Source organism: Manis pentadactyla, chromosome 7 (assembly GCF_030020395.1).
Source record: "Manis pentadactyla isolate mManPen7 chromosome 7, mManPen7.hap1, whole genome shotgun sequence".
Classification (NCBI taxonomy): Eukaryota; Metazoa; Chordata; class Mammalia; order Pholidota; family Manidae; genus Manis; species Manis pentadactyla.
In genome coordinates, this window is record NC_080025.1 from 38630559 (window position 1) to 38651967 (window position 21409).

A 21409-nucleotide genomic window follows, 5' to 3' on the forward strand; every position below is an offset into this window, starting at 1 on the left:
CTGCTCTGAGGAAACACAGAGGGGGCATTTATAGAAAAGGTTCCAGCTGGTTAGAGCAGGTCCATTATGCCAGTGAGGGATGTGGGCTTGCTCAGTCCTGATTGGTTGGTTCAAGTTGCCGCTGACTGGCAGGCTTCCCAGCCAGGGTCTGCTTCAAGCTGCCTGTGCTTCAGGGGTCAGCTGTCTTCCAAGGAATAGGTGTGAGGCCTCCCTTCAGTTCATAGCCTCTGGATCCATTTGCTGTGGGCCTCAGTTAGCCTGGTGGAATCCATCTTGTTCTCTGTCAAGGCTGGATTTGCGGGAGGCAGAACTCATTTGATTTTGTCCTGTTTTCACAACACAGACATTCACCTGGCCCAAAAGCTCACAGCTGAGGAATACAATAAAGCAGTGGGATTCCACACTGCCTCACTGCACAAGACAGGCAGGTCTGTCTTTGAGATTCAGGCCTTCGTAAGTGTCTGAGAGGGAATGGTCTGCAAACTCCAATCTGGGGTCCATCCCAGAGGGCAGAGGAGCCTCACCTGCCCCCCCTCCCTCCTATGGCCCTGGCTCCCCAGCCAGCTGTGCTCACAGTAACATGCCCTTCCTCCCCTGTGGTGCCAGATGAGGGCTGGCCCTGGATCAGATCCAGCCACAAATGTTGGTCCTCCAAGAAGTGAAGGATGGCTGCAGTACCCCAAGACAGCAGCCTGGTGCCATGTATGCAGGAGTTCCTCTCACCTACTGTGGGTTGGTGAGAGGGTGGGGGGCCCGTTGTTCTCCCTGGCCAGTCTGTCAGCCTTGTCATTCCCCACCCTGGTTTTTCTCTCTGATGACAGACTTTATTTTTTTAAAAATCCAAAAGCTATAGAGCATCTGCAAAACTCCCATCAGACCAGATAGCAACTTCTTGATACTCCTAAAAAATATCTTCCTTCCTTCCATGTCATACCCCCTACTTCTCCCAGAACCCCACTCCCCACCTTTCCTTCAGACAGGCCCACTTCACTGCTCCCTGCAGTGAGCTTCCCTCTGGATTCAGGAGCTGGACCAGGCTCCACTCTGGAAGAAAATGACAGAGCTGACCCCTTAGAACCTGCCTCTCTCACGCAGCTCAAGGGGCTGATTGTGGTGGACGGCTGGCACTGCTGGATGGTCATCTTAATCACTTTCTAACAACATTAGGTGGCCTTATCCAAGCCCTGACTGGGCGCTTCACAGTGTGCAAGGAGTGGAAGAGAATTCTAACAGAAAGCATGATGAAGCTGCCTTCTGTGAGCCCCGCAGGGTGGAGAAGTCCACAGGAAGGAGAGTGGACCAGGGTGCGGCACAGATGGAAGAGGCAGAGGGAGCCCTCCAGTGAACAAGCACAGTATGTTCTGGAAGCTGGCATAGCATTTGGGGACACTCTTCCAAAAAAAACTGCAGCCCTGTTACCTACCTTCTGGGAGCCACTGGAGTGACTGGAGTCACAGGGCTCAACCTCCCAGAGCTGTGTTAAAGGTGGAGTGGAAGATGAAGTGTTCACACTGAATTCATGAGCCTGGATGCCCAGGGAGGCAGGAGCTGTCACTGGGCCTGAGGCCCTTCAGTGGCACAAGCACAAAGCTGCCTCTGTCCTTCAAATGTGAAAAAAGGAAATGTGCTTTTAGGCCTGGGCCCAGCCTTACTTCTGTTTGTCTCCAGGAGCAATAATGGCCAGGGTAGGGCACAAGAAGGCCGAATGCTCTACCAGCTCCAGAAACAAGGATGGGGATAGTTGTGGCAAAGGCCAGGGGTGCAAGCCTGGTAGGTTTTCTGAGGGAAGCTGGCCCTTTCTGCACTCAGTGTCAGATACCCAGCAGTGCAGCCTCAGTGCCTTCACCTTGAAACACTATCTGTCGACAACCTTAGATTAAAATATCCGCACAGTTGTAGTACAACTGCAAAATTCCCCATCACCTAAAGGTTTTGGTAAATCATTTGGCTACAAAATCTGACCTGGACCGCTATGAGGCTACTAGTCTTTCTATAGCCCTCTTGGTGGATTTTCCACAGGCATCACAATAGATATACAGACATGTGTCATTACCAGATGGTGCTCAGGATCTTCAGTAGGGCTTAGAGAACACAGGATACATGCAGTATTATTGAATTCCAGACCACATCTGAGGAATTACAGGACTGTGGGTGTGCATTTCAGGGAGATAGGGGCTGTACCCAGGGAGGAAGCTGTGCACTACCTTTCCCTTAAGTAGGTCAGGCACAAGTGTGCATGGAGGGACCCATGCTCCCAGTTATGGAAAATACTGGAAAACCTGGACTGGATCACTGATGGAAGAACCAAATGGCACTTGGAGGTCTTGGAGTTTTGAGGTTTATTTCACACCAGTGGGCCCAGAGAGGAGTAATCTCCCAAGGTCTGAGCCCTGCGCACAACCAAGGGTAGCAACTTATATTATTTTGATACGTGGCATTTCCGCATGCGCAGGGCAAAAGAGGAGCCTAGAGGAGGGGAAGGGGGAGCTGGGAGGGGTTTGCCAACAGGAGGAAAAAAGCGGTTTGCTGACCTGGACGGCTGTGTTGGATATTTTCCTTATCACTCCCACCTCTGATGCCCCTTTAAACACTTCATTTTAGGGGGCAATGTCTTTTTGGTTTATGACAGGGTTATAATGGCTTGTCTTTGAGCTAGGACTTTTTCCTTGTGACTTTTTCATTAAAGACTTGAGTAGTTTGTGAAGAACACAAATGATTATGTTTTTATGCATTATAGGTTGCAATGAGTCCTTCAGACTCTTAAGTCTGTGCTTAACAAAAATAGTTTTTTCAGTCCTAATTTATTTTTATGCAGCTGAGCATTACACTCAGGCTGGTTTATCTGAGTGTGAGAGGACGGGTGCTAAAGGTGTAGGGCCACTGAGGGCAGCTCCCTTGGCTAAGGACCATGCACTTCATAACTTTTGTAGTTAAACATTATAGAGAGGTACTTTGGAAATGTAGGCTGAGACTTGAATTCAGCTAGGAGAGACAGGTAAGCACAGCAGAACAACTTAAGGATTACCCAATAGACAACAGAAAGGACAACTTTTTGAGGAACAGTTTAGTCAGAGGGGCCAGCAGCAGAGAGTTTAATGCCCAGGATGAGAGATTCCATTCTGGCGAGGGCCAGGATCCATGGTGTGCAGGTGTTCATTAGTCAAGAGGGTAATCGTCAGATGCAGAGGTGGAGAGGATCTGGAGGTCTAGCTGGGCTTTCTACTGATGTATTTCTTTGTCCGGAGTATGGGCTCTTCTCACTCTGGAATGATGGACCCATGGAGTGATGCCTGTAACTTTGAGGGCAGTAGAAGTAGTTAGAACAACAATGTGGGGCCCAGTCTATTGAGGTTTGAGGGGGTCTCCTTTTCCATTTTTGACTCAGACTGAGTCCCTAGCCTGGAAGGAATGTACTGGGGTCCCTAAGGAGATCAGGGCTCTCTCTATGGTGTATTGCTGCAGCTTATTTAGGGCAGCTCTTAAGGCTTGGAGCTGTTCTCTTACTCCCTTACCGTCTTATCTCCTATCTAGTGTAGGTTCCCTGGGAGTCTTCTTAGACATGGGGGAGGGCGTCTGTACACTAATTCAAAAGGGGAAAAGTCTTGAGTCCCAGGTGTGCAGTGAGCATGCAGGAAAGCCAGGGGCAGTGAATCTGGCCATGGGAGGCCACTTTCTTGGCAAAACTTACTTAGGGTTCTTTTGAGGGTGTGATTTATTTGCTCTGCTTTCCCTGACCTTTGTGGCCTGTATGCAGTGTGGAGTTTCCAGGTAATGTTGAGACATTCAGTTAAAATCTGTACTGCATCTGCTACAAAGGCAGGTTAGTACTGCTTTTTGAGGAGGGCTTCTAGTGCAGTTTTTCTTAGGTGGGTGAGCTGATGGTATTTGCTGACTAGAAGCCTTCAGGTTACAGTTGGGACAAAGATGTGTCTGTCAGGCAGCAGCCATCATTCATTTTTTTTTTTTTTTTTTTTTTTAGTTTAGGGTGGCTTCTTCAGCCATGACCCAGTCCTTTCCTTTCTCAGTGTACTTGGGTGGAGGGGCCTCCACTGGGGGCGTTAGGGCCATGGTGAGGGAAGGAGCTTTATCTGCTTTTTTATTGGCCCCTGTTTTAGCTGCCTTATCTGCCAGCTGGTTCCCCTGTGTTATAGGGTTTTCTTTTTGGTGTTCTTTGCAATGCAGAATTGCTACTTTTCTGTGAGCCAGACAGCCTTGAGGAGTTTTAGTATTGTGCCAGCTGAGAGTTGGAGAGGAATTGGAGTCCCTGTGTGTTTAAGAGGGACACAACAGTATGGGGGACCTTGACATTTATTTTTTTGTCCCGGAGTAAGTTTATCTACTTTTTTTAAATGAATAAAACTGTGGCTGCCAGTGTCCTGAGGAAGGGTGGCCATCCTGCCTCAATCGGGTTTAGTTTTCTTTTTTCTGACAGGTACGCAACCGGCCAATGCCCAGGCCTAACAGTTTATGTGAGAACTTCAAGGACTACTTTTTTTTCATGTATGAAGAGACTGAAGGGCTTTTTTGTACCTGGCAGGCCTAGGACTGGAGCCTGTTCTGAAGCAGCCTTTATTTCCAGGAAGGTGGCTCTTGCCTTCTTTTGTCTAGACAGGGGGTTCTCAGTATGGCACCCCCAGGAGGCTGTAGAGGGGTTTTGCCATTGCCGAGAATCCAGGAATCCAGATTCTGCAGAACCCGGTGGCCCCCAGGAACTCTTGTATGCCTTTTTTCATCTGGAGCTGGGTAAGGAGATAATGACCTTTTCTTCTCTGGCCCCAGTGCCCTTTTTCCCTGGGTGAGGAGGAAGTCCAAGTACCAGACTTGCTGCTGGCACATCTGTGCTCTTCTTTATCCTGAGTCTGACAGGAGTTGCAGGAGGGCTTTTGTGCCTTTTGCACAATTTTCCTGGGTGTCACTGGCAAGGAGGAGGTCATCTATGTACTGCAGGAGGGTGCAGCGCATGGCTTCCCTTGGAAAGCTGGCGAGGTCTACGGCCAATGCCTCTCCAAAGAGAGTGGGTGAGTTCTTGAACCCTTGTGGAAGCCACATCCATGTTGACTGCATCTGCTGCCCTGTATCTGGTTCAGTCCATTCGAAGGCAAACAAGAGCTGGTTCTGGGGGACCAGCTGGAGGCAAAAAAAAAAAAGGCATCTTTTAAGTCTAGGCAAGTGAACCATTTGGCAGACCCCAGGATCTGGCTGAGGAGGGTGTACAGGTTTGGAACCACAGGGTGTAAGGAAACAGTCACTCGGTTAATGGCTCGCAGGTCTTGAACAGGCTGGTGCCCTCCTCCTGGCTTTTTGACCAGTAGAAGTGGGGTGTTCCAGGGTGACTGACTCTCAGTTAGAATGCCCGCCTCTCTGAGTCTGATCAGGTGCTCCTGGATGCCTGCTCTCACCTCTGGTGAGAGGAGGTACTGCCACTGTTTCTGTGGCCAGGTCCCCAGAGTGAATTCTACAATGACAGGGGCTCGGTTATGAGCTAGTCCAAGTGGGTTGTCTTCAGCCTATACTGAGGGGAAGGCAGCTCTGGATTCAGGTGGGCTACCTGAGGGGGCCTGGGCACAGAATAGCCTCCACTCCTCTTCCCTCGGTGTGGTTATTGCCAGTATGAGGGACCCTGGCTTTTCTTGGCCTGGGTTTAGTTTGAGGCTGGTGTGTCCAGTTGGTTCAAAAGTTATTTGGGCTCCGAGCTTTGAGAATATGTCTCAGCCAAGGAGGGGAATGGGGCACTCGGGCAGGTAGAGAAACTCATGTTGGGCCTTGTGGCCTCCCAGTTCACATTGGCAGGCTTGGCAGAAGTGTTGCTGGACTGCTTTTGTCCCAGTGGCTCCGAGGATAGTTGCAGTCCTCTACTGAAAGGGGCTAAGGGAGGGTGACCACAGAGTGTTCTGCCCCTGCGTCAGCCATAAAAGTCATGTGTTGTCCCCCCACCTTCATTCTGACCATGGGCTCATGGGGGCCGAGTGTGAGAGAGCCCATACTTGTCAGGCCAAGTCTGCTCCGGCCAGGCCAGGGAGCCTGTACCCGTGGGCTCCTCCTGGCAGTGACTGGGCCTCGGGGCTTTGCCTCGGTTGGGGCATTCATTCTCCCAGTGTCCCTTCTCTCTACAGTAAGCACCCTGGTCCCTGGCTATGGGGGATCCTGGGCTTCCCCCCTCTTGGTGGCTGGCTTTTCTCTGCCTTTTGGTCATCTCTCTTTCTTTTAGGGTAGCTGCCAGGAGGCTGGCCTTTTTCTTTTTCTTTCAGCCTCTCTGTTGGCCTGAACTTCTCTGTTTAGATATACTTTGTTGTAATTTTAATCAGTTGAGTGATACTTATCCCAGTAAAGCCTTCAAGTTTTTGGAGCTTTTGTCTGATGTCTGGGGTGGCTTGAGCAACAAATGAGGTGTTGACCATTTGTTGACTCCCTGGTGACTCAGGATTGAAGGGGGTGTAGATGCGATAAGCTTCACACAGTCTTTTCATAATAGTCCTCAGGAGAGTCTCCTGGTTGTTGAGTGACTGATGATACTTCAGTCATGTTCATAGGCTTTTTGGACCTGGCTTTGATCCCCTGTGGGAGGGCATCCTGATATTGGTGGATCTCGTGCTGTCGCTCAGGGGTGGTGCAGTCCCACTCAGGGTGCTCCTCAGGGATGATTTCAGCCCATGCACCCCAATCCAGGACCCTGGCTGCCTCCTCTCTTCCATTGTGAACAGGGTGTAGAGAAGCTGTTGGCAGTCTTTCCAGGTCAGCCAATGGGTTTGGAAGAGGGATTTCATGAGATCAACCAGGGCTTGTGGCTTTTCCAATGGGGTGCTATTTTGTTAATTGAGGAGGTTAGTCATGGAGAAGGGTTGATAGTAAAACATGGACCAGCTGGGCTGGATGGTCTCATCTTTATTACACCTTTCAGGCTCCCATACCTCTTGCACTGGCATCTGAAGGGTGCCTGCTCCTGGCCAAGGGCACAGTCTGGCTGCTGGTCCAGGGGAGAGTGGGTCCACTGGTTCTGGAGTTGGTAGGGAGGCTGATGGCAGCAGGGTGTCTGGGACTGGGGGATTGGGTGCTGAAGGCCTTGGGGGCATGTAAGGTAGGGGCAATATTGGCTCTTCCTGTGGGTCACCAGCAAGAATTTGCAGAAGGCTCAGGCTTCTGTTGATTCTTTGTAGGCTTCTTTGTTGAGGCAACTAAGACCCTACCCTGTCCCTGCCTGTTGCAAGTGAATAGCACCCAAGGGGGAAGAGTCTGGGCAACTCCTAAGCAGGAGTCAATGTATAGGAACTGATTAGGAAGACCTAGATCTTTAGGGATGACCCACCAGGCTCAGTGGATTGCTGGGACATCTAGAGTTCCTTCTGGAGGCCACCCTACACTAAAGGTGGGCAATACAGATTCGCACAGGGTTTTCAATCTGCCAGGAGTTAGTTTTACTCTGTATCTACAGTTTTCTGAAAATCCCTTCCTGAAATTCTTGATCATAGTGTCAAAGACTGTGGGTTTACTGTGTCCTGACCCTATGATGTGTCTGTGGACAGTACCGTAAAAACAGACAAGGGAAGGGTGCCTCCACTAGAGAGGAGACCAGTCAGATACCCATCCGTTCACACTCCTCTTGATGACTTTGATCAGCCTTGACTAAGGTGCACCCATTAAGTCCCAGGCCCGGTCAGCCAAAGCTGAGTCACCTTATGTCTTGACGGCTGACCACGAATGCGGATGAGGGCCCACTCAGATTCTGTAGCACAGAACATGGAATCACAGATTCAGTGCAGACTGAATGACTTCAGCCACCCTGCACACTCACTCACACACTCAGACCAGAGTTTAAACATTCCCCCCTGGGAATGTCTACCTGTGAGACTTCTAAGAACTCTCCAGGAGGTGATCAGGCTCCCCTTCCACACCAACGGGTAGGACTGGCTGGGTCAGGGGCCCCAGGGCCTTACCGGATTCGATGTCAGAACCAGGTTCTCACCTACCAAGCCTCCTTGCATCCGGTGGGAACAGCGGAGCGGGGCTGGCCCAGGGCAACCTGGTGGTAGACTGCTGAGGGTCAGGCAGGTCATACCTTCTCTGTTGCAATCTCCTGTTCCATCACCGCCCTGCCTTGCCCTAAACAGGTGGCAAAAAAGGGCCAGCCTGGTTGGGTTTCCTGGTCAGGGAACCAAATGTTATGGAAAATACTGGAAAACCTGGACTGGATCACTGATGGATGATCCAAGCAGCACTCAGAGGTCTTGGAGTTTTGAGGTTTATTTTACACCAGGAGGCCCAGAGGGGAGTAATCTCCCAAGTCTGAGCCCTGAACACAAGGAAGAGGAGCAATTTATATTATTTGGTATGTGGCATTTTGGCATGCGCAGGGCAAAAGAGGAGCCTGGAGGAGGGGAGGAGGGAGCTGGGAGGGCTTTGCCAACTGGAGGGAAAAAGCAGCTTGCTGACCTTGATGGCTGTGTTGGATATTTTCCTTATCACCTGTAGGGAGGGAATGGACTGAGGAATTGTGGGCTTTGCCTTCAGGCTTCAGAGCCTTGCTAGAATAAAGCTGTCAGTTATTTCACCAGCAAAATTGGTTTATTCAGGTAACAGTAGAGAACTGCAACTCATGGCAAGAGGCTGAGGCAGAACCACAGGCAAGTTCAGAGACTGGAGCAGAGGCAGCTCATTTATAAAGGAAGGGGGGCCCCATGCCTCACAGCTGCTCATTGGCTGGTTGTAACAGTCTCATTGACTGGGCTGTTGCTGGGGTGGATAGGTGGAAAAGTGAACAAAATAGTAGGGTTGTTAGGCACCCTTTTCCTTCCTGTGGGGCCTGCCCATGGCCAGGGGTGTTGGGAGCTCTCCCTGCTGCCTCCCCACCTATGTCAGGGAGGTCTCTTTATCAATGTTCACAGCCTAGAAACCCAGTATGACCTGGAAAACTCGATGATCCCTCTGCTCCTCCACTTCCCAAACTGGAGAGGAAATGAAGCTGAGGAGGCACACCAGCACTTTGAGTGAGGGCTGCAGGCGCTGTGAGTCCCTCCTTCATCTTGATGGGTGCACTGCTCCATCCACGCAGGCCTCATTCACAGCCAGAACTTCTGGTGTGAGGGGCTGAAGCAGTTTCAGACATAAAAACACGACACAAAGCTCTCTGCAAAGTTAGCCCCAGACCCTAGTCATGTACCAACTTCTGAAAAACTAAAGGAAAAGATACAAATCCCATGAGAAACCAGATGTTCAATTAACCCCAGGCTATTTTTGCTTCTGTACATTGCTTTGTTAGAGACCAGCAGTGTCACACATTTCCTGCAGCAGGTGGGCAAAACAGGATGCTTAAGCACCCCAAGCACTAAACAAGGAATATAACTTGCTGAATTTAGGCGAAGGCAGAAAAGTTGCAAAAACTAAGCAGGATGCGGTAAAAATGCTTAAAAGGATGTAACATGGGCTCAGGCTGCACTTGGAGAGCTTCTCCTTGGCAGTTGCCGGCCAGCTGAAATAAAGGCTCCCTTTTTATAATCTACTTTTCTGTGAGGACCTGTTTTCTTCCTCCTGCTCTGGCATGCCCGATCTGAGACCCATAACATTTGGGGGCTCGTCCAGGATTGGGCATGACTGTTGAGCAGTTCTTTTGAGACCCTGAGATCACTGATCACCTGTGGGCCCCTGGCTATCAGCAAGTCCTCAACTGTCAGAGTTTTAAGGAGCCATCTGGAAATCTTCTGGAGGTGAGTCTGGTTCTGGTTTGAGTGCCCATTTGACTCAACAGGGAGGCTGGACACAGCATTTCTCCCCAAGTCAGGGGCAGAGGTGAGACGTCGCCCTCCCCATCAGTCTGGTTCTCCGTGGTGGCCACCTGATGTGCACAAGCTGTATAGTGTATCTTTTGTGTTGTTCATTGTTTATGTAATCGTGGTCATTCCATTATTGATGACCATGGGACAGAGGGCCTCAATTCTCCTGACCCCCCTAGAATTAGTTCTTCAACATTTCAAAGACTTTAAGAAACAAGCTGCTGATTTAGGCCTCGAGGTCACTCCGGGAGACCTGACCACCCTCTGTCAATTGGAATGGCCCACTTTTGAGGTTGACTGGCCTGATGTTGGCACTTTTGACCTTTCCATTTGCTACAGGGTTCAACAGGTCATCTTTAGAAGACCTGGCCACACTGACCAAATTCTTTGTATCATGGCCTGGATTTCTCTGGTTGAAGATCGTCCTCCCTGGCTGAAACAATCTCTGCTTTCTCCCCCACGCCCTCCAACTAACCACTCCCAGTCTATTTTAGCCAGCAGGCCAGCGACAAGGCCTGAGAAATCAAAACCTGAAGGGATGGCCCCGATACTTCCTCAAGATTCAGATGACTTGGACTTTCCCCCACCCTATGTGACCAGAGTCCTCAGAGCCAACTCAACCTCCTTCATTGAGTCCTCCACAGACCCAGAGCGGTCGTGCATACCATCCGCCTGAACCCTCGGCACCTCCTCCGACCCCTGCCCTACCTCTTCCACCTCCTGTGACCCCTTCTCTACCTCCTTCAGCTTCTCCGACCTTCTCTACCTCCTCCGACCACTGCCCTGCCTCCTCCACCCCCTCTGACTCCTTCAGTCCTCCCCTTGAGAGAGACGGCAGAAGATGGAGGAGGGGGTGAGCCTCGCCCCTTCATGGTATATGTCCCCTTTTCTACTAGTGACTTATATAACTGGAAGAATCAAAATCCTTCCTTCTCAGAGAAGCCACATGGTCTCATTTCCTTGCTGGAGACTATCTTTCATACCCACCAGCCCACCTGGGACGATTGCCAGCAACTGCTGCAAACCCTTTTTATGTCTGAGGAAAAGGACAGAATCAGGAGGGAGGCTGTGAAGCTTGTTTTTGGCCCAGATGGCCGCCCTACAGGTGACCCTGGTCGGGTGGAGAGAGTGCTTCCTTCTGAGCAGCCACGCTGGGACTATAACTTGGACAGAGGTAGGGAGCATCTACTCACTTTTGCCAGTTGCTCCTGAGAGGTCTCTGGGCAGCAGCACAGAAACCAACTAATCTGACTAAAGTAAGTAAGGTCATTCAGGGTCCTGATGAATCTCCCGCTGCTTTCTTAGAGAGATTATTAGAGGCCTACTGGACTTTCACCCCCATAGACCCAGAGGCACCAGAGAACCGAAGGGCATTAAACATTGCCTTTGTGTCACAGGCAGCCCCGGACATAAGAAAGAAATTACAGAAAATTGAGGGGTTTGAAGGGAAATTGTTGTCTGAATTGGTGGAAATAGCCCTAAAAACTTACAATCACCGAGACACACCTGAGGATAGGCAAGCCAAAACCATGGCTAAGGTGATGGTCATGGCCCTGAAGGAGGATAGGAAGAGAAATGGACCCCAAAAAGGGCCACAAGGGAAGCAGGCAAAGCCTCCAAATACCTTGAGCCCCCTAGAAAGAAATCAGTGTGCACACTGCAAAGAGATGGGCATTAGAAAAGAGAGTGCCCAAAGTGGAACCTCTGGGCCCCTCAACCCACCCCGGTTCTTCACTTGCGGGATGCAGACTGACAGGGCTGGGGCTCTACAGGATTTGGCCCCCAAGAGCCCAGGGTAACTTTCATGGGTGAGGGAAAACCTGTCCATTTCCTCATAGATACGGGGGTGACTTTCTCAGTCCTAACCTCACCTTTGGGATCACTGAAAAAGGAAAAAGTAGTAGTTTAGGAGGCAACTGGAACTGAGACATGCCAGTGGAAAATGAATAGGCACATAGACTTAGGCAAGGGGACCGTGACTCGTTCCTTTTTGGTCATTCCAGACTGCCCCTATTCCCTATTGGGGTGGGACCTTCTATCAAAACTTGGTGCTTCTGTATCTTTCAGATCAGGGGGAGGGGGCGTATTTCAGTTTTCTTACCCTAATGATGCTTCCCACATTCTCCTTCTGTCACCCCTCCACCACCTTGCTTCTCATAGTCCCTCTGAGTGAAAAATATCAGCTTTGCCAGGAGACACTAAGAGACAGAGAAGCCCACCCAAGTCCCCTCCTAAAGAAGCTCCTTCAGGAGGTGCCATGGGTATGGGCTGAAAAGAAACCTCCCCAGGACTGGCAAAACATCACCCCCTGTGGTAGTTCAGTTGATCAGCCAAGCCACCCCAGTGAGGCAGAGGCAATATCCCATGTCAATAGAAGCAAAGTGGGGAATGTCACTCCCTGTGGAACACCTCTACTCCCTGTACTAAAACCAGGGACGAGGGACTACCAACCAGTTCAAGACCTGAGAGAAGTGAACTGCAGAGTTGAGACAGTTCACCCTACTGTTCCCAACCCTATACTTTGTTAAGCACCCTGCCTTCAAGGAGAGAAGTGTACACAGTTCTGGACTTAGAAGATTCTTTTTTCTCTATCCCATTGGCTCCAAAATCCCAACCCATCTTTGCGTTTGAATGTTCTGATAGACTTTGGGTCTAGTGGTCAGTTCACGTGGACGAGATTACCCCAAGGATTCAAAAACTCTCCTACACTTTTTGATGGAGCTTTAAGTAAGGACCTGAAAGAATTCCGGGCAGAAAACCCCCAAGTGTCACTCCTACAGTATGTTGATGACCTCCTTCTGGCCGCAGAGTCTGAGCAGGCCTGTTACAAGGGGACTAAAAATCTATTAAGGACCCTCGAGGATTTGGGTTACAGACTGTCAGAAAAGAAGGCTCAGCTATGCATGCCAGAGGTGGCTTACCTGGGTTATGTCCCACACCAAGGCAAGCGCTTGCTCTCTGGTAGTAGAGTGAATGCTATCCTTCAAATACCTGCTCCAGACACTCGGCGGAAGTTGTGTGAGTTTTGGGGGACTGTTGGATACTGTAGGCTCTGGATCCCACGGTTCACTGAGCTAGCGAGACTCCTCTATGAGGCCACAAAGGGTAAGGAGGGCCTGCTGCTGTGGACAGAGGTAGAAGAAGGAGCTTTCCAGATGTTGAAACAAGCCTTGGTCTCTTCCCCAGCCCTAGCTCTCCCAGACGTGACAAAACCCTTCTTATTGTTTGTAGATGAGCGAAAGGGTATAGCAAAAGGAGTCCTAACACAAAGGCTGGGGCCGTGGAATAGACCTGTGGGCTTATCTCTCAAAACAGCTCGACCTGGTAGCAGCCGGATGGCCCACATGCCTAAGAGCGGTAGCAGCCATGGCCCTCCTGGTAAAAGAGGCAGATAAGCTCACCCTAAGGCAAGACCTGTTCATTGTGGCTCCACATGCTGTTGAGTCACTTCTCCGGGGCCCACCTGGCTGGTGGATGACAAATGCCCACATCACCTAGTACCAGGCTCTGCTCCTTGACCACCCCTGCATTCATTTCCACAAACAACAGATCCTGAATCCTGCCACAATGTTACCTGACTCTGCAGAAAATGAACTCCTCCACGACTACCTGGAAGTAGTGGAGAGTGTTCAGAGCTTGCAACCAGACCTGACTGATGTTCCATGGACCACCCAGACTTGACCCTCTTCTGTGATGGTAGCAGTTTCATCAAGGATGGGGAATGGTATGCAGGGGCTGCAGTTGTTACACTGGAAAAAACTGTCTGGGCAGAACCTCTCCCACAAAATTCCTCCATGCAGAAAGCTGAATTGGTAGCACTGACCCACATCTTGGCAGAGGGAAAGGGACAGACTGTTAACATTTATACTGACAGCAGGTATGCTTTTGCTATTGCCCACATGCATGGGGCCATATATTGGGAAAGGGGGCTTCTGACAGCAGAAGGAAGACATCAGAAACAAGCCCCAGATCTTAGAACTCTTGAAGGCAATTTGGTGGTCCAAGAGAGTGGCCATAATGCACTGTCCAGGACATCAAAAAGGAAATTCACCTGAGGCAAGGGGAAACCATGCAGCTGACCTGGCAGCCCGAGAAGCGGCCCTGGAACAAACCTCAGAATTGACCATGACCTTGCCACCACCCATGTTGCAAGAAAAGCCACACTATCATAGAAAGGACTTAGAGTTTGCTGCAGAGTATGGGGCAAAAGAAAACAGTGAAGGCTGGATGATCCACCTTGATGGGAGAGTTATGCTCCCTGCTGTGCTGGGAAAGGACTTGCTGAAACAGATACATGGTAGCACCCATTTGAGTAAAAATAAAATGATAGACTTGGTCCAGAAAGACTTCTGGGTCCCGGGGTGAGTAGGATGGCCTATGAAATAGGGGAAGGTTGCATTGTCTGTCAACAAGTAAATCCCTCCTGACAGGTTACACAGGTACAGGGAAATAGGGAGAGAGGAGAATCCCCGGGGCAACACTGGGAGGTGGATTTCACTGACATAAAACCTGGACAATATGGGTACAAATATTTGTTAGTTTTTGTGGATACCTTCTCTGGGTGGGTAGAGGCTTTCCCAACAAAGACAGAAACAGCCTAAGTGACTGTGAAAAAGCTTCTAAATGAAATAGTCCTTCGGTTCGGGTTGCCTCTGTCTATAGGGTCTGGTAACGGACTGGCTTTTGTGGCACAAGTGACCCAAGGGGTTGTTAGCACCCTGAATGTCCCGTGGAAACTTCATTGTGCTTACTGGCCCCAAAGTTCAGGCCAGGTTGAAAGGATGAATCGGACCCTGAAAGAGACTCTTACTAAGTTAACTTTGGAAACTGGCGAAGGGTGGGAACAGCTCCTCCCATTGGCACTTCTCTGGGTAAGGTGCACCCCATATATTTTAAAGCTCACCCCTTTTGAGATTCTGTTCGGTCGACCCCTCCTATCCTCCCTCATGTAGGCTTGGAAAAAGCTACAGAAACCTCTAATCAAGAAATTGTGCAGTCCTTACAGTCCTTAAAGGCCAAATCCACTCTCTGGTGAAGGCTGCAATACAGGGAAAGAATCTGCCAGAACCACACTTGTTCCAGCTGGGAGACCTCGGGTGGGTAAAACGGCATAATACTGAGGTGCTAGGGGCCTGGTGGAGAGGACCTTACCTGGTCATCTTGACAACCCCCACAGCTGTGAAGGTTGCTGGTTTAAGAGCAAGGATCCACCACCCACAGTTGAAGCTGGCCAGAGAGGGGCAGGAAAACTCCACCACTTGAACAGTGGTGAAGCTGCCACCCAACCAAGACCCACTAAGGATAAGACTCAAAAGGAAAACCAAAAACTCAGATGTATTGTTTTAGTATTGTTTTTGGAGGCCCTACCTGCTCCCAGCCTTGCCACCCAGCACCCCCACTGGCCAGGAAATTACTCATGAAATTTAATCAATACAGCCTAGGGAAAGAATATTGTTAGTTTTACAGGAAGTGACCCCCAGTTTTTAGATTTCATCTCCTTGAACTATGGCCAGAACTAGCCACTTATAAGTATCCTACAAATAAGGATGACAAGGCTTTCAAAGAGCATTCCAAAGGTGAGATTTTTATGTATGCCCAGAAAATGGGGATGCCCACTGTCAGGGAAATGGACACTATCATTGTGCAAGTTGGGGATGTAAAACCATAGCCCCCTGGACAGACCACGACCCCTGTATTTCCTTGTCTCAAGACAGCCTTCCCTGACCTTTATACAGCTGGGAAGATGAACCCACAAAAATTAAAAGTTAAAAGGGACCCTTATAGTGTGGGAAAGGATTGGGAGACAGGAAGGACTTGGGGGCCCCGGCTATATACAAGGGGCCAGGACCTAGGAACCGAGTTCACTATCCAAAGAGTTCAAATACCCTGGCTTCCAAACCCTGTGGGCCCCCTCCAGGAGATACCCTTGTTAAATCTGGTGCCCCTTCCAATGAGAGGAACACTGCAACTCCCCACCCCAATGCCAAAGTCCCACACTAAGACATCATGTGGGAATATTGGCCTAACAGAACCTCCTGGCCCCGGCCTGTTAATGGCCACTGCAAGACCCCCTGACCAGATACTTGAGATCCTAGAGTCAGTCTACAAATTTGTAAATCAATCCACTGTCAATTTGTCAAATGATTGCTGGTTCTGCCTAAATCCCAAACCTCATTATGTTGGTCTAGCCACAAATGCAACCCTGGGACAGGAAGGAGAAAACATTCACCTTTTTAGTCTAGATGAGATCAGGGACAGAGGTCTCTGCCCGTGGGGATTGCACCCCTTGCTTACCTTGGGAGATGTGCAAGGCACAGGGTTTTGCATCCATTCCCCTTCATATTCAGCCCAAAATCCCCATCTTCAGAAACTTTGTGAAACTACTCTAAACTACACTTCCCCCGCCTCTAGTGAGAAGTTAACTTCCTGGTCAGCCCATCTGCCACGTGGTTTGCTCGTACCAGCGGATTAACCCCTTGTTTGTCTGAGCAATTAATAACAGCTGGTGTAGGGGAACCAAGGGTACCCGAGCTCTGTATTTTGGTTCACATCCTCCCTCAAGTTTAACCCTATAACGGGGAAGCTAGTAGGGAACACATGGGCTTAGTATATTCCCTTAGAACAAAAAGAGCAGCCCCATATTAGTGCCCCTCCTAGTTGGGCTGAGAATAGCAGGATCAGTAGCAGTAGGGACTGCTTCTTTTGTTGGGAATAATGCCAATTTCAAAGTGCTCAATAAACAAGTAGATAAAGATCTAGGGATGTTAGAGAGCTCGGTCCATCAGTTAGAGTCAGCTGTAGACTCCCTAGCAGAGGTAGTCTTGCAGAATAGGAGAGGGCTGGACCTCCTCTTCATGAAACAAGGGAGACTTTGCATGGCATTAGGTGAAAACTGCTGCTTCTATGCAAACAAATCAGGCATTATTTGGGATACCTGGCTATGGTGAGACAGAACCTCAAAGAAAGAGAGGTTTAGAGGGAAGCAACAGCAAACTGGTATCAGGGCCTGTTCCCATGGTCCTCTTGGCTAATGACCCTCCTGACAGCCCTTGCAGGTCCCCTCACTCTCCTGCTTGTAGTTGCTGTAGGGCCCTGTGTTATGAATTGCCTCATGAGTTATATTCAGAAGAGACTAGAGGCAGTAAAGCTACTTTTCATTAGAGAACGTTACCAAGCCTAAAAAAAAAACTGAAGTCAATGGTTTGACTCTGTTACAAGAAGAGGGGGGAATGTGAGAGGCTGAAGCAGTTTCAGACATAAAAATAGGACACAAAGTTCTCTGTAAAAGTTAGCCCCAGACCCTAGTCATGTACCAACTACTGAGAAACTAAAGGAAAAGATATAAATCCCAAGAGAAACCGAATGTTCAACTAACCCCAGACTATTTTTGCTTCTGTACATTACTTTGTTAGAGACCAGCAGTATCACGTTTCCTGAAGCAGGTGGGCAAAACAGGATGCTTAAGCCCCCAGATCACTAAACAAGGAATATAGATGTTAGGCTGGAGAAAGGAAAAACAAGGACATGCAAACAGAACAGAGAGATGCCATAGGGGGAGAACAGACCAGACCCCAAAGTCCATGCCGTATATGGAAAGGGGACCCCTCTCCCTGAATTCCATCCTGATGTGCCAACTAAGACCCGGATGTCAGCCTCCTCCCTCTTGGAAAGAAAAAAGTTTCTAGTTGACTATTATGTCACCTTTAGCCAATCATACCTCTCAACACCCCTTAGGCTAGCTTGCCCACTCCTCCCCCTCCTAACCCCTTATAAGCGCCCCACCTCCCTAACCGGGCGTGACTTCTCCAGCTTGTAGTACCCAGGCCGCAAGAACATCACCCGGGGGTATTTAAATAAATTACCTGGCCCTTTGTTGCCTCTCTTTGCCTGCTTATTCTGGCTAGAATTTATCTTACAATAGCTTGCTGAATTTAGGCTGTGGATGAGACAGGGACCGTGGGATTAGGCAGAGTAAGGTGAGGGCCTCTGGAGAAAAAGCAGAGCAAGATAGTTACAGTCAGAACAATGTAGCAATGTGCAAAGAAGTCCCTATTGAAACTCTGTGATAAGCATTACACAAAGTCAGAGTCACACTAATTCTCTAGGGTAAAGATACCAGACTAGGAATATAGGCATCTTCAGTGAGATCAGTTAAAACTCAAAAGGCCAGCAGCAATTTAGCCTAGAATGTTTGAGTGTTCTGCAGATAAAGAAAAGTGTCTCAGCATAACCTGTGACTTCACTGTAAAATTTACCTTAGCCTGCTAAAAGGCCCAGCTTATTTTAACCGTACCTATGTGCTATATTTCCTTCTCTGATCCTAACCAAGTAATCTGCAACCTAAGAAAAAGACTGATTTAGTAAGGAAGCCCAACTATAAACAGCCCAAGAAGTTAAGAAGTAAGATTCTTAACTTCAGAAAACAGGCAACAATCCAGCCCACCTTGGGGGCAGGGTAAGCAGTCTTAACTGACATGCTCCCAGAGGGAAACTGCTATCTTGAGAAAGAATCAGAGGCTGAAAATCTCTGTTACTCATAAAGAATGAGCATTCTGGGACCACTCAACAAGTCTGCACCTCTAACCCTTTACCCTCATTCCTGAAAATCCTCAACCGCGCATAAAACCCCTAGACAATGAGCCAACAACAGACTCCCTTGTTCCCTCCTGGTGTGAGCTGGGAGCTCTGTCCTCTCACTTTATTTCTAAATAAAAGCCTGTACCTTGATCTCCTACCTTGAGTGTTTGTGAAGCTCATTCTTCGGCTTCGTGAACAAGAACCCCGGCACCATGGGTAAAATTGTAACATTTCCAGACTCTCACCTGGCTTTGGTGTATCTGCATATCAATAGGAGTTCAGAGGTGGAAAGAAGTATGGCTTTAGTGCATTTGCATCTTTCCTCAGGGGTGGAGAAGTTAATCTCCATATCAATGGGTGATTACCTCGGCAACTGAGGGCTTATCTGTACCTGAGAGGTGAGGTGGAGGGCTGGTGTCGTTGTTGCTGGAGCAGAGAAGATGGCCTGGAAGTGCAGTTTGTGAGAAATAAACAGGTCTTAAACTTTATTTCTCCCTTTGACTGATTTTGGTCTTTAGTGGTATTTTGCCCCAGGATTTCCTTTCCCCGAACTGACAAGGTGAAGGCGGAAAAGTTGCAAAAACAAAGGATGCAGTAAAAATGCTTAAAAGGATGTTGTAGGAGGCGGAGCCAAGATGGCGGCATGAGTAGAGCAGTGGAAATCTCCTCCGAAAACCACATATATCTATGAAAATATAACAAAGACAACCCTTCCTAGAATAAAGACCAGAGGACACAGGACAATATCCAGACCACATCAGCACCTGAGAGAACCCAGCGCCTCGCGAAGGGGAGGCCCGAACCAGGCCAAACCCACAGTAACAGCAGACAAAAACTCCATAGCAGCCTGGCAGGAAGCAGAAACCCTGTCTGCATGCAGCTGCCCAGCACAAGCCACTAGAGGTCGCTGTTCTCCCAGGAGAGGAGGGCCACAAACCAACACGAAAGGCAGTTCTTCCAGCCGTCACTCGTCCCAGCTCTGCAAACTATTCCTATCACCATGAAAAGGCAAAGCTACAGGCAGACAAAGATCACAGAGACAACACCAGAGAAGGAGACAGACCTAACCAGTCTTCCTGACAAAGAATTCAAACTAAGAATCATAAACATGCTGACAGAGATGCAGAGAAATATGCAAGAGAAATGGGATGAAGTCTGGAGGGAGATCACAGATGCCAGAAAGGAGATCGCAGAAATGAAACAAACTCTGGAAGGGTTTAAAAGCAGAATGGATACGATGCAAGAGGCCATTGATGGAATTAAAACCAGAGAACAGGAACACATAGAAGCTGACACAGAGAGAGATAAAAGGATCTCCAGGAATGAAACAATGTTAAGAGAACTGTGTGACCAATCCAAAAGGAACAATATCCGTATTATAGGAGTTCCAGAAGAAGAAGAGAGAGGAAAGAGATGGAAAGTATCTTAGAAGAAATAATTGCTGAAAACGTCCCCAAACTGGGGGAGGAAATAATCAAACAGACCACAGAAATACACAGAACCCCCAACAGAAAGGATCCAAGGAGGACAACACCAAGACACATAATAATTAAAATGGCAAAGATCAAGGACAAAGAAAGAGTTTCAAAGGCAGCTAGAGAGAAAAAGGTCACCTATAAAGGAAAACCCATCAAGCTAACATTAGACTTCTCGACAGAAACCCTACAGGCCAGAAGAGAATGGCATGATATATTTAATACAATGAAACAGAAGGGCCTTGAACCAAGGATACTGTATCCAGCACGAATATCATTCAAATATGACGGTGGGATTAAACAATTCCCAGACAAACAAAAGCTGAGGGAATTTGCTTCCCACAAACCACCTCTACAGAACATCCTACAGGGACTGCTATAGATGGGAGCACTCCTAGAAAGAGCACAGAACAAAACACCCAACATATGAAGAATCGAGGAGGAGGAATAGGAAGGGAGAGAAGAAAAGAATCTCCAGACAGTGTATATAACAGCTCAATAAGCGAGCTAAGTTAGGCAGTAAGATACTAAAGAGGCTAACCTTGAACCTTTGGTAACCACGAATTTAAAGCCTGCAATGGCAATAAGTACATATCTTTCAATAGTCACCCTAAATGTTAATGGGCTGAATGCACCAATCAAAAGACATAGAGTAATAGAATGGATAAAAAAGCAAGACCCATCTATATGCTGCTTACAAGAAACTCACCTCAAACACAAAGACATGTACAGACTAAAAGTCAAGGGATGGAAAAACATATTTCAGGCAAACTACAGCGAGAAGAAAGCAGGGGTTGCAGTACTAATATCAGACAAAATAGACTTCAAAACAAAGAAAGTAACAAGAGATAAAGAAGGACACTACATAATGATAAAGGGCTCAGTCCAACAAGAGGATATAACCATTCTAAATATATATGCACCCAACACAGGAGCACCAGCATATGTGAAACAAATACTAACAGAACTAAAGGGGGAAATAGACTGCAATGCATTCATTCTAGGAGACTTCAACACACCACTCACCCCAAAGGATAGATCCACTGGGCAGAAAATAAGTAAGGACACGGAAGCACTGAACAACACAGTAGAGCAGATGGAACTAATAGACATCTATAGAACTCTACATCCAAAAGCAACAGGATATACATTCTTCTCAAGTGCACATGGAACATTCGCCAGAATAGACCACATACTAGGCCACAAAAAGAGCCTCAGAAAATTCCAAAAGATTGAAATCCTACCAACCAACTTTTCAGACCACAAAGGCATAAAGCTAGAAATAAACTGTACAAAGAAAGCAAAGAGGCTCACAAACACATGGAGGCTTAACAACACGCTCCTAAATAATCAATGGATCAATGACCAAATCAAAATGGAGATCCAGCAATATATGGAAACAAATCACAACAACAACACTAAGCCCCAACTTCTGTGGGATGCAGCAAAAGCAGGCTTAAGAGGAAAGTATATAGCAATCCAAGCATATTTTAAAAAGGAAGAACAATCCCAAATGAATGATATAATGCCACAATTATCGAAATTGAAAAAAGAAGAACAAATGAGGCCTAAGGTCAGCAGAAGGAGGGACAT

General features: G+C 48.3%; 1 long non-coding RNA gene across 5 annotated transcripts; it reads right to left on the minus strand.

Moving 5' to 3' along the window:
- Positions 1-2322: 2322 nt before the first annotated feature.
- Positions 2323-16190, minus strand: LOC118924945 (uncharacterized). 5 transcript variants are annotated; one of them, XR_008998742.1, is made up of 5 exons: positions 16059-16187; positions 13339-13593; positions 12686-12883; positions 7961-8097; positions 2323-3296 (listed from the first exon to the last, which is right to left on the minus strand). It is a non-coding gene; the product is annotated as an uncharacterized LOC118924945 (long non-coding RNA). The 5 variants fall into 5 exon arrangements; XR_008998743.1 differs by lacking the exon at positions 13339-13593 and having other exon boundaries at positions 7961-8137; positions 12809-12886; positions 16059-16190; XR_008998741.1 differs by lacking the exon at positions 13339-13593 and having other exon boundaries at positions 12686-12886; positions 16059-16190.
- Between the last annotated feature and the right edge of the window lie 5219 nt (positions 16191-21409).